The sequence below is a fragment of the Rhinopithecus bieti genome, unplaced genomic scaffold (genome assembly GCF_001698545.2).
Source record: "Rhinopithecus bieti isolate Rb0 unplaced genomic scaffold, ASM169854v2 scaffold_23667, whole genome shotgun sequence".
Classification (NCBI taxonomy): domain Eukaryota; kingdom Metazoa; phylum Chordata; class Mammalia; order Primates; family Cercopithecidae; genus Rhinopithecus; species Rhinopithecus bieti.
The window spans coordinates 242455-259570 of record NW_016810892.1 but is presented as its reverse complement, the minus strand read 5'-3'; positions in this window follow the sequence as shown (position 1 = coordinate 259570).

The window sequence follows — 17116 nt, the reverse complement described above, 5'->3', positions numbered from 1 at the left end:
AATTAGCTCTGTTTACAAACAGCATGATCTTACATATGGAAACCTCTAAAGACTCCACCAAAAAACTGTTAGAACTATTAAACAAACTCGGCGAAGTTTCAGCATACAAAATCCACATACAAAAATCAGTAGCATTTCTACATGCTAACACAGAATCACCTGAAAAAGAAATTAAGAAAACATTGCCATTTATAATAGCTATAAAAAATACTTAGAAATAAGTCTTACCAAGTACATGAAAGATTTGTGTACTGGAAACTATAAAATACTGATGAAATAAATTGAAAACAAACACACATAAATTGAAATCTGGGGTTTATAAATTGAAATAATATTGCTAAAATTTTTATTCTGGCCCAAAGTGATCTACAGATTTAATATAATCTTTATCAAAATTTTGGTGACATTTTCCACAGAAATAGAAAAAATCTATCTAAAATTCATATGGAACTACAAAAGATCCCAAATAGGCAAAGCAATGTTGAGCAGAAAGGAAAAAGCTGTAGACATCACACTACCTAACCTCAAATATAATACAAAGCTATTACAATCAAAAGAGCATAAAGAGTGCTGGGATCAGAACAGACACATAGACCAATGGAATGGAATAGAAAGTCCAGACACATTTACAGTCAATTGATTTTCAAAAAAAAAAGTACCAAGAATACACAACGGAGAAAAGACAATCTCTTCAATAAATGGTGTGGGGACAACTGGATCTTCACATGCATATACAAAAATCAACTCAAAATAGATTAAAGATTTTAAGACCTGAAACTATAACTACTGGAAGAAAATATAAGGGAAAACCTCCATGACATTGGTCTAACCATATGCAAAATCTTATACAAAATGATATACACCACATACAAAATACACACCATATACAAAAATCACACCATATACAAAAATCAACTCAAAATAATTTAAAGATTTTAAGACCTGAAACTGGAGCTACTAGAAGAAAATATAAGGGAAAATCTCCACGACGTTGGTCTAAGCAATGATTTTTTGGCTATGACCCTAAAAGCACAGGCAACAAAAGCAAAATAGACAAACAGGATTGCATCAAACTTAAATGCTTCTGCACAGCAAAGGAAACAGAGTAAGGAGATTACCTAGAATGGGAGAAAAAAGTTTCAAACCACACATCTGATAAGGGGTTAATAACTAAGATACATAAGGAACTTAATTCAATAGCAAGAAAACAAATAACCTGATTTAACAATGGGTAAATAAATTTTATAGACATTTCTCAAAAGGAAACATATGACCAACCAGTATACGCTCAACATCACTAATCATCAGGGAAATGCAAATCAAAACCACAGTGGGATATCATCTCATATCTGTTAGAATGGCTGTTATCAAAAAGACAAATAATAACAAGAGTTGGCAAGGATGTGTATAAAAGAGAACTCTTGCACACCGTTGGTTGGAATATATATTGGTAGAGACTTTATGGGAAATAGTATGATGGTTCCTCAAAAAATTAAAAATAAAACTATCATGTGATCCAACAATCAGCTTCCGGGTATACATCTAAAGAAAATGAAATCAATATGTCAAACAGATATCTGCATTACCTTGTTCATTGCAGCATTATTCACAATAGCCAAGACAGAGAAGCAACCTAAATGTTCATTGACCGATGAACAGATAAATAAAATGTGGTATGTACACACAATGGAGTATTATTCAGCCATTAAAAAGAAGGAAATTCTGTCAGTTGTGACAACATGGATAACCTGGAAAGCATTATGGTAAGCCAAATAAGCCAGGCACAGAAAGACAAATATCACATGATCTCACTTATGCGGAATTTGTAAAAGTTGAATTTTAAAAAGTGAGAGTAGAATGATGGTTAACAGGGACAAAGGGTGAGGGTGGGGTTAGGGGGTTGGATAGATGATGGTCAAAGGGTACAAAATTTCAGCTAAATCAAAGGAATAATTTCAAGTGATCTACTGTACCGTATGGTGACTATCATTAATAACAATGTATTGTATTCTTGAAAATCATTAAGAGTAAATATGAAGTGTTTTCACCACAAAAAGTATAGAAAGTAATGCATGTTAATTACCTCAATTTACCCATTTTACAATGTATACACATATTTCAAAACATCATATGGTACACAATATATATATAATTTTGTCAATTAATTTTCAAAATAAAATAAATATTTTAAAACTAAGACAAACTAAATTTAGCTTGTAATTAAAACCTTTTTCACAGATGACTATTACCTACTCTATTAGTCTGTTTTCACACTGCTATAAAGAACTGCCCAAGACTGGGCAATTTATAAAGGAAAGAGGTTTAACTGACTCACAGTTCAGCATGGCTGGGTAGGGGCTGGCTCAGGAAACTCACAATCATGATGGAAAGCGAAGGGGAATCAAGGCACCTTCTTCACTAGGCTGCAGGAAGAAGAATGAACACAGGAAGAACTACCAAACACTTATAAAATCATCAGATCTTGTGAGAATGCACTCACTATCACGAGAACAGCACGGGGGAGAAAACCACTCCATGATTCAATTACCTCCACCTGATCTCTCTCAACACGTGGAGATTATAAGATTGCAACTCAAGATGAGATTTTCGGTGGGGACAGAGCCAAACCATATCACTTACCTTCCACTTTAATCAACCAATTAAATAACATAATATTCGGAACAAGTTTTTTGTTTGTTTGTTTGTTTGTTTGTTTGTTTGTTTTTTGAGACGGAGTCCCGCTGTGTTGCTCAGGCTGGAGTGCGGTGGCGCGATCTCTGCTCACTGCAAGCTCCGCCTCCCAGGTTCCCGCCATTCTCCTGCCTCGGGGCGCCCGCTGCCACGCCCGGCTAATTTTTTGTATTTTTAGTAGGGACGGGGTTTCACCCTGTTAGCCAGGATGGTCTTGATCTCCTGACCTCGTGATCCGCCCGCCTCGACCTCCCAAAGTGCTGGGATTACAGGCGTGAGCCACCAAGCCCAGCCGGAACAAGTGTTTTTAAGACTATTCAAAAATGAAACTTGACACGAGGCCTGACATCAAAACATTTGTTTTGTACCGGGAGATACAAAACAAATGGGACGAGCTCCACTCTTGCCCCAGCTTACTACCTTTAGAGAGTTTCCAGGCAGCAGTTCAGAGAGGGGAAATCCTGGCAGAGGCCAGGGGACTCCTTGAGCTGAGGAGACAGTGCTGAAAGTCTGGGAACACCAAGGCAACTGGAGTTTTCTAGTAAGAGTACCAGAGTGTAGAAAGCAACAGAGAAAGAAATTCAGAGAACTTCAGAGTACTCAGCTGAGTCTGATCAGCAAATTCATTGAGGAAATTGCCTGAGGCCAAGGAGAAAAGCTGAAAGGGTTAGAGATAACAATGTCAGATGCTTACATAGGACCAAGAAAACTGGAAAAAATAATGATTCATGGGGCAGTGAGTAGAGTACACTCAAGTGTTTTATTTCAGTGGTGAGAAATAATTAACCCTGAATGAGTATGGTTCTGGTCCACACTAACAAATCTTGAAAGTAATAGCCAAAAGAATCAAACTGTTTCCAGGTAATTTAACTGCATCTGGGACAAAAGCTCAAGAGTATTTACTATAGAAACATAGTACCAATAAAGGAAAATTTGCAATATATGACATCCAATGAAAGATGACCAGTTATGCTAAAAAGCAGGGTAATAGAATCCATAACAAAGAACAAAGCAATCAATGGAAACCAAAAAACAATCAATTGAAACCAAACTAAAACTGACATAGACGTTAAAATGAACAGATGAAATTCAAACATTAAGGATAACTGTATTCCCTATGTTCAAAGAGTTAGAGATACAGAAATATAAAAAAGAATCAAATGGAAACTTCCAGAGATGAAAATCATCATCTTATAGAATTAAAAAATTCAATAGATGAAATTATGGGCAGGTTTTAAAATATAGCAATAGAAAAAATCAAAAATGAAACAAAGAATGGAGGATTTTTAAAAAAATGAACAGAGAGAATCAGCAAACTCCTTTACAACTTTCAGCAGCATACTATATGTACAATGAGCAGAAAAGTCACAGACTAGCAGGAAAAAAAACAGCAAATTAAATAGATACATACGTATGTACATAAGTATGACAAAGATTAAAGAGCACATGACAAGATTCTTAATATCATTAGACACTGGGGAAACAAAATCAGGATGAGATATTATAACATAACTACTAGAAGGGCTAAAACTTAAAAGACTGATCATAACAGGTGTTGAGAAGGATGTGGAAGAACTGAAACCCTTCCTTATATACAGCTGGTAAGAATATAAAATGGCACATTTTCAGAAAACAGTGTAGACTTTCTTAAAGTTTATATATACATCAACCATTTGATCTAATCATTCTCACCCAAGAAAAAATGAAAGCTAATGACCAAATACTTGTACATGAATATTCATAGCAGATTTATTTGTAATAGGCAAAAACTGGTGTCAACCCAAAAAGAGGTAAATAGGTAACAGTATTTGAAGAAACAATGCAAAGGAGGTAAATAGATAAACTGTGTTATACCTATACAATGGAATACTACTCATTGACAAAAACGAAAAAACTACTGATATTGATACACATAACCTGAATGAACATTTAAATGGTTATGTTGGATGAAAGAAGCCAGGAATAAAGAGTATGTACTGTGTAATTTCACTTACAAAAAATTATAAAGATGCTTACTAATATATAGTGACAGAATAAACGTCTTTACTGAAATCAGAGAAGTGGAGGGAGGAATTTCAAAGGGGATGGATATGTTCATTATCTGGATTGTAGTGATAGTTCCATGAGTATGTATATATCTCAAAACTTACAAAATTGTTTTGTAATTTCTGTAATGTATTAAATGTCAATTATACCTCAATAAAGCTTTTTAAAGATTCTCACAAAGAATACTCCAGGCCCAGATGGCTTCCATAGTAAATTCTATCAAACATTTAAGGAAAAAAAATACAAATTTCACACACACTTTTCCAAAGAATACAAAAAGAGAAAACACTTCCCACTGCCCGTAATATCAATATATCTCTGATATAAAAATCTGGAAACAACATTACATAAAAGGAAAATCACAAGCCAATACCTCTTAAAAACATAGATGTAAAACCCTAAACAGATATTTATGAGTTGAATTCAACAACATATAAAGTATATATCATTACCCAGAAGGAGTGCAAGGTTGAATTAACATGTAAAAATCAATCAGTGTAATTCATTATTTTAACAGAATTTTTAAGTTTATCATCTCGATCTATGCACAAAATCATTTCATAAACTCTAAAATCTGTTCATGATAAAAGCTCTTAGCATACTAGTAATGGAAAGGAACTATCTAAATCTGATAAAGTTTAGCCACAAAAATTTTACAATTAGCACCTTACTGATAAGAATAAAATATTCTATTTTATCATAGAAAACATAGATTATCAAAACATAATCTATGTTTTAAGATGTATTGGCTTGTGATTTTCCTTTTAGGTTTGAAAATAGAAAAGAAAGAAATATGACGGTATATGTAAAAAATCTTTAAAAACCTACAATAAGGACTAATAAGTAAGCTAATAGACACAGTGAATTAATGGTTTATGGATACTAACTATACATACAACAATATTTTTACACACTAGCAAGAAAAAAATGGAAACTATAATTTTAAAAAGAATGGTAATTACCTAGCCTCAAAATATCAAATATAAGAGTAAATCTAATAAAATCTATATGAAGCCTCTACAAAGGGAAGCAATAAAATATTATTGAAAGAAATTTTAAGAGGCTTAAGTAAATGCAGATATATGCAATATTTGTGGACAAAAATATTGGATGTTGTTAAAATGTCAATTCTCTTCAAGCTGATCCACAGTGTCAATGCAATACTAATCAAAATATCAGCATGTTTATTGTGTGAGAGCGAAATGACAAGTTGATTCTAAAACTGATATAAAAATTAAAGGGACTTAAAATAGCCAAGGTAATACTGAAAGAATAGAAACTGAGATCTTACATTAGCAGAATTCAAGACTTATATTAAGTGACTATAATTAAGATAATATGATATTTTCAAAAGGATATACAAATACACCAATTAAACAGATTAAAGTCCAGAAACAGATTCACATATAATTGGTTACCTGATTTACTTTAAAGGCACCTGTATGTTTTAATAAAGAAAGGACAGTCTTTTAAATAAATGATTTTGGAACAATTGGATATATAAATTAAAAAGCAAGAACCACTGCTACTTCATACCATACACAGAAATTAATTGTATATGGATCATAGATCTAAATGTTAAATAATAAATTTTCTAAAAGAAACAGGAAACTATCTTCATGACCATGGGAATGATTAAGAGGATAGTGTGGTGGCTCACACCTATAATCCCAGCACTTTGAGAGGCCAAGGCAGGTGAGTCGCCTGAGCTCAAGAGTTGAGACCAGCCTGGCTAACATGGCAAAACCCTATCTGTACTAAAAATACAATAATTAGCTAGGCATTGTCGCGGGTGCCTGTAATCCCAGCTACTCCGAAGACTGAGGCAGGAGAATCTCTTGAGCCAGGGAGGCAGACGCTGCAATGAGACAAGATCACAGCATTGCACTCCAGCCTGGGCCTTGTCTCAAAAAAAAAAAAAAAAAAAAAAGTGTATAAAGTGTATACACACACACACACACACACATATATATATATAAATTATTTTAAAATGAGAAATTCAGTTTCATTAAAGTTAAGGCATTCTGGCCATCCAAAATGTAATTAAGAGTAAAAATGCAAGGCACGCAAAGAAAGAAAACTGCTAAAAGAGCTCACGTCAGGAGAACATAAAAAACTACTACAAATCATGAAAAGACAGGCACCCCAATTTTTTAATGAGCACAAGTTGTAAAGTGATACTGTATGTGTGTGTATATTTGTGTGATAAGGTTTGGCTCTGTGTCCCCACCCAAACCTCATCTCAAATTATAATCCCCGCATGTCGAGGGAGGGACCTGTAATCTCCACGTGTGAATGGAGGAAGGTAATTGGATCATGGGGGCAGTTTCTCCCATGCTGTTCTCCTAATAGTGAGTGAATTCTCACTAGATCTAACGGTTTTAAAAGTAGCAGGTTTTGGTGTTTTTTTGTTGTGGTTTTTTTTTTTTTTTTTTTTTTTTTTTTTTTTTTTTTTTTTTTTTTTTTTTTTCTTCTGTGCTCTCCCTTCTCCCTCCTGCCACCTTGTGAGGAAGGTGCCTGGTTCCCCTTCGCCTTCCGCCACGAGTATAAGTTTCCTGAGGTCTTTCCAGCCATGCGGGACTGTGAGTCAAACCTCTTTCCTTTAAAATTACCCACTCTTGGGTATTTCTTTACAGCAGTGTGAAAATGGACTAATATAGTGTGATAAAACATCAATGTAATCTAAAGAAATGAGTTAAACAAGATCCTTCCTGCACGTCAATCACAATGACTAACATGAAAATTATTTAACATAATAAATGTTGGGAAAATATAGAGCAACTGAAATTTTTATATGTTGCAAATTGGAGTGTAGTTTGATAAAAACTACCTTGTAAACCTACAGTATTGACTAAAGTTAAACATATGCTATTTTATAACCCAGCAATTCCACTCCTAGGTCCAGTCAAGAAAAACATTTGTTTGTACACCAAAACAAATGGTCAAGAATGTTCAAAACTACATTACTTATTACAACCAAAAGCTATAAACAACAAAAATAACTATGAGCAGTAAAATGAAAACATAAATTGTGATATGTTAAGACATGGGATAATACATATAAATAATTTTTAAAAGAACTGTCACTACATGCAACAAGCCAGATACAAAAGAGGTGATAATGCATAATTCTATAGAAAATTCAAGAACAGAAAAATTAATTAATGGTGATAGTTGCTAAAACAGTGGTTACCTCCACAGATGAGTGGGGATGTTATTGACTAGAAAAATGTCCTAGGGAGCTATATGTGATGCTGTAAGTGTTCTATATCCTGATATGGAAGACAGTTAGTTATATTTGTTTATACATATGCAAAAAGTCATTGAGTTACATCCTTAAAGTAACTTTATATGAGTTATACCTGAATAAAAATTAATTAACTAAAATAATAATTTTAATAATGTCAATAATTTTATTTTTTTAAGTTAAAAATTAAAACAAGGTTGAGAAGGTTCCATCTCTGTTAAGCTAAAAGGTGCACTAAGTAAAAGTCTGTAAAATCTTGGCACAGAAACAACCACATCAACTCGAACCCTGATAATCTGAAAAGGCAATTTATCCAGCAGCCAGATGGAGCTCCAAGAGCAGCTGACAAGTTCCCAACCCATTTGCCAGCAAATACCAAATCAGAATAGGCTGTCTCATCACCTAAAGATCAATAAACAGAAGAAATTGGAGAAGAAAATTGCAAAAATACTGCACTATATAAAGGTAACCTCACCCAAGAGTGTCAGAGGAAAGGCATGTTACTATTTGATTTATTACAGGAAACTTCCTTTGGACCGCATGTAAGAAGATACAACTTCCATGAATATAAGAGAAAGCTATGAAATTAGAATAGGTTAAATGATTAAGAAGGATGAGATAAACGAAGATTTGTTCTCGATTCAAAAATACGCCCTGGGCAGCCTGCAGTGGCTCACTCCTGTAATCCCGACACTTTGGGAGGCTGAGGTGGGAGGATCATTTGAGGCCAGGAGTTCAAGACCAGCCTGGGCAACACGACAAGACTCTGTTTCTATAAAAGGATTTTAAAATGAGTTGGGCATGGTGGTTCATGCCTGTAGTCTCAGCTACTCAGGACGCTGAGGCAGAAGGATCTCTTGAGCCCAGGAGTTGGAGGCTGCAATGAGTTATGATGTCACCATGGTACTCCACACTGCATGACAGAGTAGAACCTCTTTCTACGTGTGTGTGTATGTGTATCTGTGTCTGTGTGTATGTGTGTGTGTGAGATAAGCATAGGAAGTTCCAAAATTATTTGTACAAAAATAGTATTAACTGGGTTTATATTGGGTTAGAAAGGATAGTTGAACTAGAGAAATAATAGATTATAGGGAAGAGTGCAAATAATTGGAGACATCTGAAAACAAAATTTTGAAAACTATATAAGGTTATGAGCAAAGACAGGACATGATCAGAAAATATTAAAGTTAATTCAGTCATCAACCATTATTATCCCTCTAGTTTAAGTAACATTGGAAATGATTCTGGGTCCTGGAGACTGCCGAGGACTTCCAGGACAGGGGCAATTATTCCAGGAATCTTCCACTTAGTTGCTGCCTTTTTGTCAGCTTTACCAGGAAGACTGGGACAAAAGAATTCTAAATCTGGTGGGGAATCATCCCCTGTTCTCCCACTACCCTAAATAAGTTGCCTGAAGCTTGCCCTCTTGACCTACAAACACCACCCCCACCCCTACCCCATCTGGGAAGATACGACTTTGCCCCATACTCATTGATAGAGTAGGTGGAAGGCTGTGGGGAATATGGTAGGCAATCAACAACTCTGTTACATCTGGATTTGCATTATAAAGGATGATATAAACCACTTAACTGTGCCTCTGTAGTACTTTAGGCCTAAACCAGTACTGTTTCTGTAGAAATAGCTTGGAAATAGATCATATGAAGGTTATAAGGAAAAGTATGTGAGTAGACAAACAAGATAGCAAAAAGAATGGGAGAGAGAGCTAAATAGAAGAAAAATAAAGGCAGACTTAAGAGATTTAAGAAACAAAGGGCATGTGTGAAAAGGGAAATGGTCTGAGAGAGATGAGAAAGAAAATTAAAAGGAAAAGTGAGGAAAGAGGGAAGGAAGGAAAGAAGGAAGGAAGGAAGGAAGGAAGGAAGGAAGGAAGGAAGGAAGGAAGGAAGGAAGGAAGGAAAGCAAATATAGAGGGAGAGGAAAAGAAATACGGAGGGAGAGATAAAGGAGGAAGGAAGAAAAAGGAAAGGTGATTAGGAGGGGAGGAGGGAGAATGAAGGGAGGAAGAAGAAAAGGAGAAAGGGAAGAACAGAGAAAGGGAAGGAGGGGAAACTTTACAGCATTATTCTACGCTCTACAGGAATTTTTACTGAATAAAAGAAGCAGACACCTTAATTTCATGTTAGAGCACTTACCAAATAATGTTTCTCAACTATCTTCTTTAAAAATACTGTCCCCATTCTCCAATGTACTATGAGTAAAATTAGGAAAATACTAGGAGTGGTCTTTTCAAGTTTCCTTCTTTTCATTGTCTGATAATACAAAACAAAATATTCTCTCCTTCAGTAAAAAGAAAGTCATGGGATTTCATTGTGTCTTTTTTCCTCATTGGAAAAAATTGCCTGTGTCCTCAACAGGATCAGATAAAGAACCCGCTGAGTATTATAATATGAAGGTTCAGAGATATATATTCATAGCAAAAGGCAAAGATTAAGAGGTGAATACTGAGAGACTTAAAAAAATGCCAGATGTCAAGCAAATGTTTAAGGTTAACAGGGTCCACAAGAGTATATTGAGATGACAATAAAAATAAACTTATCCTAAAAGCAATTTAAAATACATTTGGTTACATGAAAGATAACTATGGAAGAAACTGCCAATTGTTTACAACCTAAAATTTCTTGAAAATTATTCAAGTAGAACACTTCGATGGCAGAGAGTTGAAGGAAGAAAAACAAAGTGGTTTTCTTTTAAAAGCATTATTTTTTATTTATAAAGCATTATTGGAAATAAAGCATAACCAGAAATTAGATGTTAGTGCCTAAGCAATATGTGGTGGACCATTAGCTATATTTGGCATTCACGAAGAGAGGAGTTGCAGCAGAACAGAAAGAACCAATTTGTGAACATTTCTATCGTTCTTTTTTCTTTCCTAAGAAAACGATCCACGTTTCTTAACAGCAGTTAATAACTTTATCATATCTGCTCCTAATGATGAATATTTTGTATCCAAAGGCAATTGTAGAAATATGCTAAACAAAATAATAATAATTTGCCACATAAGAAAATTGTTGATCCCTCTGGAGACCAAAGCAAGCTGTGGCACTGAACATTTAACAATGTAAGGATGCAATCATAACTGCTATTTTTCTGGACACTATCCAAAGTATCCACAAGATTTCAAACACCCCAGGCACTGGATGTTCCACAGGGCAGCTGGTCATCTTACTCCAACTTCTACCTGTCACTATGAAGTCCCTATAAATTGGAGATTAATAAGAAAATGATATTGTGCAAGCTGATATAGTAGGAAAGAAAACATAAGATTTTTATGATGAAGTTGTATTTTTTTTAAGTAATAAAGTATTACAGAAACAAATGAACTCCTGTCTATAGTTTTCTATTGTTGCTGTAACGAATTATCTAAAACTTGATGGCCCAAAATAACACAGAGATCAGACAAGCATCTAACTAGCCTAAAATCAAGGTCTCGTGGGGCTGTGTTCCTTCTGGAGACTCTAGGGGATAATCTGTTTTCTTACCTTATCCAACTTCCAGAGACTGCCTGCATTCCTTGGCTCAAGGCCCCTTTCCTTTTCAAAGCCAGCAATGGCTGGTCAAGTCTTTTTCACATTGTGCCACCCTGATTGATGCTGACTCTTCTGCCTCCTCCTTTCACTTTTAAGGACCTTTGTAATTATGTTACACCTACTCAAATACTCCAGGATAATCTCTTCATCTTATAGTCAGTTAATTAGCAAACTTAATTTCATTTGCCAACTTTATTTCCCTTTGTTGTGTAACATGACATCCACAGGTTATGTGGGTTAGAATGGGGACACAGTTAATATTTGGGAGCCCATTTTTCTCCCTGCCACAACTGGGTGTTCATCCATGATTCAAATTCCCTCACCTCTTTCATCTCAGGATGTAAATAGTACCTTGAACTTAGTATTTGCAAAAGTTTGCAGATTTTGAGCTATTCTACATACCTGTAGAAATAACAATAGAGAAAGTAATATATTTTTAATTTTTTTTAATACAGTCTCGCTCTTGAGTGTATTAAGAGTGCAGTGGTGCAATCATGACTCACTGCAGTCTCAGCCTCCCAGGCTCAAGCTATCCTCCAGCCTCAGCCTCCCAGGTAGCCAGGGCTACAGGTGTGCACCATCATGTCTGGCTAAATTTTTTTTTTTAATTTTTACCGCAGGCGAAGTCTTGCTATATTGCCCAGGCTGATCTTGAACTCCTGGGCTCAAGCAACCCTCATGCTTTGGCCTCCCAAAGTGCTAGCATTACAGGCATGAACTACTGTGCCTAGTCATGTTTTAAAATTTGCTATATGGATATTATAATATGTTTATAACATTGCAACTTACCTTTTCAGTTACCATTATGCTTTTGTATAAAAGCTTTGTTTTTGTTGAGTGATGTAGTATATTCCTCCATCTTAATGAACATTCTTATACATATTAACTTGTGCCCATGTGTAAAACTTTTTATAAATATCTAAAACTACAATTACTGGATGAAAGATAAATACATCATTAAATTTACATATTATTTTCAAATTGCTCTCCAACATTGCTTTGCCAGTTAGCATTTCTAATGACCCTGTACTAAAAGTTCCCATTTCTCTGTATCCTCACAGCATTTTAAATATTTTCCATGCTGTTATAGTCTGAATTGTGTCTCCCAAAAATTCATGTTAAAATCCACATCCCTAGTACCTGAGAACTATATCTGGAGATAGGGAGAGTTTTTACAGTAGTAATGAAGTTAAAGCAAGGTCGTTAGGGTGACCCTAATCCAATATGACACGTGTTTGTACAGCATTTTTTCAAACTTTCCACTACTTGTTTTTCTCCTGAATTCTGAATGTTTTCCTCAGTACCACTTTCAATTCTCTCTCTCTCTATATATATATATATACACACACACACACACACACGGCCATTCTTGAATTTATACCATCTATTAAATTTTTAATTAATATTTCACTGATTTTTTAATACCCAAGATTTGTCATTTTTTTTTAAATATTCACTTATTTTTGTTTTATTTCTACATTTTACTTTATAATTTAGTGCCCTTTTAAAATAGGACGTGTTTTTAGCTCATTGTTGTTTTAGGTCTATTTTAAAATTTTCCTCAGACTGTTGTATAAAATTAATTTCATGTAGAACAAATTCAGCATTTAATTCTGATTGTGTGATAGCATCAGCCATCTTCATGTGATTTGGACTATTGTGGGAGACTTGTGAATGCATTCTCAATAATCTGTCCATCTATCTCTTCCTTTGCCCTCTGTGTTCACCCCTTCCTCTCTAGTAACTTTGTGATTGCTTCTTCCCAGCCCCAACCTCATGTGTGAAACCAGGTCGTATAATGGCATTTAACAACATCTGTCCCTGGTGAGCTGAGAATATCACAGATTCAGTCATCCACCATTGGAATTGTTTTTAGTTTCTCATCTTGAAGTGATATGTACATAAATCCTCCCTACTGGAAAAACAGCTTGCTAAATGCTGTAGTTGCAAGCAACGATCTGACATGAGCTTTGCTTTGTTTTCGTTTCCTTCATCTGAAAGAAATTCCCATCCCAAGTCTTAATTTCAAGCAGTAAACTTATTTCTCATGTGCCTCTTTTCTTCCTTCCTTCCTGTGTAGAGAACTTTTAGTTCCCTTTACCAAATTATCGCACTCCCGGCTGCCACTGTCTATATGGGATCAAGAGACCAGAATCTCTATGGCTTTAGCCCCATTCATGTCGTAACTCTTCTATTTTTTCTTTTTCTTATTCTCAGCAATATTTATCTTATGTTTGAAATCTTCTAGGTCCACTTGGTTTTCCATTGTTATTCATTATTTTCATGGCTACAGTTTTGAGCTGGAAGGAATGTATGATAACTTGAATTCATGCATCTATTTTATTTTCACACACAAAAATTATAGTAAAAGTTCTCCATGTTCTCATTATATAAAAGCATTCAAGAATTAAATATAAAACACAAAAGATCTCATTATCCTGTGTAAAATAAAACAAGATTTTTTTCCTTAAGAAAAAATAATCCATTTAAATCAGTGGTTTTAAAATTTCTGAGTTTTTTTTAAAATAAACTGAGGATCATGTTAAAAATCCTGGGCCCTAATTTTCAAAGATTCTGATTTTGTAAGTCTAGCATTAAACCATTGAGGGAGGAAACAATTTAAGTGCACTTTAGCTGATATAGCCTATAAAGATGATTTCAAAATGACTGTAAGTTGAACTTCATCTGTAACAACTGTTTTTTAAAAACCAACGTGTTCCAAACCTAAATGTCTTATGGCAACATGAGAGCAAAAGATCATTTCTATTGGAAGAATCTTTTTTTTTTTATTTCCTCTCAGAGTTTTATTTTCCTTTTAGTTTGCTTGACCATCTCCCCAAAAACTTTGGTTTAATAATAAATTATATCTAACAAAATGTATAATAAATGAGTTTATTACTCTCGCCTGGGTCATAAATGGCACACTTGGTTTCTTAAGTTAAACAAGGCACACATTTTATAATAATGACTACTTCTTGACGTTTCAGTAAAGTTAAAAACGGTCCCTCTTTCATGGATGGGTGTCTTCCACACTTTGAGTCACTTAATTTAAAAAAAATTTATGTATAATAATCATAGAACAGGTAGCGGTTATACCAGGCTCAATTAAATATATTTCATTTTAAAGGTCATTGATTTAGGTCAGAGCAATGAGAAAAACAGTAATAAATGCTAAACTATGTGAAAAAAAAAGTCAAAGTGACTAATTACTGCATACCCTTCTCATTCCAGCCTCACATTTAGTGAAGCTATGTAGTTTAGTATCTCAGTACCACAAAAGTCAATTACCAAAGCTAATTTCATGCATGGACAGCACTGAGTTTTACCCTCTTTTCTTCCTCCTCCCTGTTTAAGCCAGAGAAAATATATTCCTAATTTAAATTTATAAAGGAGTATAAATACTAGGCTCCATTTTTAGCATGTTTTGCTATAACGGTGACTCATGTTTCACCAAGCCAACATGAATATAATGTATGTTTGCTTACTGTGGGCATCTCACATTGAGGACAGAGAGATTTTATAAAGGAAATTTAAAATTTCCCCCTCCCTAATAAAAAAGCCTGTATTAGGAAAAGGATGTGATAATAATGCAAATGTCAAAAGCATTTGCAACTAAGATAACTTTATAAAAAAGAAACTGGGAGAACCTCCTTTAATGTATTTATTACATCATGATTACATATGACTATGCAGGATTAATAAGGCAGAAAATAATTATTTCTCTAGTCCCCAGCAAAATATATGATCATCTCTTAATAATACAGGAGACATTAAAAAATAGAGAGGTTCTCACTACAAAATTTGACAGTTTTATGAATTTTTTAATTACCTTTATTCCTTTCCAAGATTAAGGCAACTACTTGGCAATTTTTAATCACAGAAGATATATCATTGTCTTCTGTAAAGAAGGTAATGATATTTCTAGCTTTTCTAAACGGAAAGCAAGATGATTACTAAATCAAACTTAGATATAAAGGTTTTACACTGTTTTAAAACACTATATGATACTCAGAGTTTATAGGTTCTTCCTGCTAAAGATTCTCATTGATTTTAGATGTAAAGAAATAATGTGGAACGATAGAATTAAATGATGGTGATTTAAGACATGTTCCTAAAATCTGAGTCAAATAATGACTCCCAGCTGGTTAGTGACACCAAGACTTTGGCAAGGCATCTTTCTGATTCTGAAGCATATCCTTTATTATTCCACCATGCTGTCTAGAATATCCTGCCCTCCATCCCTCATATCCAATTTTAAAATTTTTCACCACCAGGTAAAATGCTGTTTTTCTGATAAAGTTGTCTCTGATGCATGTAGCTGGAAGTAATCTCTCCTTCATGTAAAAGACAATAGCAGCTTTTCTATATCTTTATGTCTTTTCATAGACTCAAAACTTATTAATCTGCTATTATCTGTATTTTGAGTGAGGTATAGTAGCTCCTACTAGAAAGTAATTTTGTTTAGGATAGACTGTTTGTCATATCTTTAAAGCATTCAAGGACTTAAAGACTCTATTTTGTCCCTACCAGGTGCCTAATTAATATTTTGAAAACTGAAGAGATTAATGAGATTCAAATTTTCTATCAAATAGTGGAATTAATAATGCACTGATCTAAACACTATAAAGTTTACTAGGTATATTGAGAAATGGACTCACAATTCTGGCCCTTACATTAAACAATTTTGTAGACTGATAAAATTTTCATAATTTTTTAGGTAGAATGTTGCCATGCTAGTTCTCATGACAAATCAGAATTATGTTTATTGCCATTACATTTAAGGCTGTTATTTTCATCCAATCATCACAAACCATTGTTATATTTCTTTATCTTGATTCAATGATTCAGTGCATTAATTAACATCCTTGTTTGAGCAATCTATATCTGGTAAAATTTTATATATAAGTGACCTTAAACACCCCTCTATGAGAAATGGACAGATCCAGCAGGAAGAGAATCAGTTAGAACATAGTTGAAATTAACAACATTATAAATCAACTGCGTATAATGGACACCTATAGACTACTTTATATAATAATGGAATACATATTTTTCTCAAGCTTACATGGAACATTCACCAAAATAAACCATGTTCTGGGTCTTAAAACACACTTTAAGAAATTAAGAAGAACAGAAATCATACAATGCCTGCTCTCAGATTACAATGGAATTAACTAGAAATCAATAACAGAACGATAGCTGAAAAATCCCAAAATACTCAGAGATAAAACAACGTGCTTCTAAGTAACATATGGACCAAAGAAGAAATAACAAGGGAGAATTTTCAATGCACCTGACTGAAAACAACAACAACAAAAAACAAAACAAATACAGCTTATTGAAATTTCTAGCATATAAGAAAAGCAGTGATTAGATGGAATTTTTTTTTTTTTTTTTTTTTGAGATGGTCTCACTCAGTCAGCCAAGGTAGGTTGCAGTGGCCTGATCATAGCTCACTGCAACATCAAACTCCTGGGCTCAAGGGATCCTCCCATCTCACCCTCCTGAGTAGCGGGAACACTACAGATGTGCACCACGATGCCATGACTGGCTAATTTTTTTTTTTTTTTTTTTTTTTTTTTTT